General features: G+C 42.1%; 1 protein-coding gene and 1 long non-coding RNA gene across 2 annotated transcripts in view; one reads left to right on the top strand and one right to left on the bottom strand.

Moving 5' to 3' along the window:
* LOC116090214 overlaps positions 1 to 1,431 on the bottom strand; it is an 81,957-nt gene that overhangs the window by 23,646 nt on the left and 56,880 nt on the right. The gene's annotated exons all lie outside the window — the stretch shown is intronic.
* Positions 1 to 1,431, top strand: part of Ly75 (lymphocyte antigen 75) — a 93,609-nt gene that overhangs the window by 73,929 nt on the left and 18,249 nt on the right. The window lies entirely within an intron of this gene.

The raw sequence follows: 1,431 nt of genomic DNA, 5'->3' as shown, positions 1-1,431 counted from the left end.
CCCCGGGGAGAGGGGAGAACACCTTCTTACAATATAAGGGAAGGTCGTTCCAACAGCACTGACAAAAACAACTTAAGAGACAAAAGATTTATTTTGGATTATAGTTCTAGGGGATATGGTCAATCATGGTGGGGAAGACGTGGTGGCAGACAGGGGTGGGCCTGACGGCAGGAGCAGAAGGCTGTCATATTGCCACACACTCATGAAACAGATAATAAACAGGAAGTACAGTAGGACTATATAGCCTCAAACCCACCCCAGTGACCCAGTTTTTCCATTAAGGCTCTGCCCTGAAGTTTCCACAGCTTCCCCAAAAGTGTCCTCAGCCAAGCGGGGACATTTCATATTCAAACCACCACAGTAAATATGAGGCTGTGTGGTCTCATTCCAGAGAAGAGTGTTAAGACCCTTAGTTCCACTAGTGACATACATGGAGCAGCGTGTATGTCTGCAGAGCTTGCTTTCCATTTAGACTCACGTGTGGAACGGCAGAAGATACAAGCAAATGAACAAACGAACAAACCCTGGCCTTTGCAGTCCTAGTCTCAGACTCCAGGGAAACATCGCTAGTGAGACAGTGTGAACTTTTTACCGTTTGGAGGCAAGACTTAGATTATTTGGTAAACATGGAGCTCGGTGAGAATTAGGACACTGCATAGTTGAATCTTGAAAGAGGGATAGAACTTTTATAAAAAAAAAAAAAAATAAAGGAGGAAAGAAAGAAAGTATGTGCAGTTTTGACATTCCAGGCAAAATAAAATGCGTGTCTTACAGTCTTGTCAAATCCTTAAACAAACCTATTTTGAAATGTAAATTATGTAAAATTCATTATCAGCTTAGAAACTTTATAATGATCAGCCTGCTCTAAACCCTCTGCTGAAGTGGGGCCCACAGCATGGACATCCCCAGGTCCCCACAGACAGTCTCTACCCCAGGTGCTGCAGAGTAATGTGCTAGAGGCCTTGCCCCTCCAGTGTTCTATCTTGTCAGTCACTCTGAGTTCTTACAAGCTCTTAAGATGTTAGACACCAGCCTCTCTTCCTAATTTCTAAGCTTCTCCCACCTTTCCTTCTTTGTTATTGAACATCCTTTTCTCAACTTTGTTGTTCTCTCAGCTACGTATTGCTAGGTTTGTTTGTTTTCTTCTCACCAAAATGGTTTCCAGCTTTTAATAATACACTTTAATACAATATACATTTTACTATCCCCCTAGTTTTTACTTAGTGTACTTTTCTATTCGGATATTCAATCGGAATACTGCATTAGACTCAGCTATGGTTCCTCCTGTGAGGATGTCTCTTATTTTTGTTGACTTGACAATTTTGTCTTTTTTTTTTTTCCAGAGCTGAGGACTGAACCCAGGACTTTGCACTTGCTAGGCAAGCACTCTACCACTGAGCTAAATCCCCAACCCCTTTTTTTGTCTGTCTT

This window comes from Mastomys coucha, unplaced genomic scaffold (assembly GCF_008632895.1).
Source record: "Mastomys coucha isolate ucsf_1 unplaced genomic scaffold, UCSF_Mcou_1 pScaffold15, whole genome shotgun sequence".
Classification (NCBI taxonomy): domain Eukaryota; kingdom Metazoa; phylum Chordata; class Mammalia; order Rodentia; family Muridae; genus Mastomys; species Mastomys coucha.
Note: the sequence above shows the minus strand (reverse complement) of the source record. Positions and strands in the feature narration are given on the sequence as shown.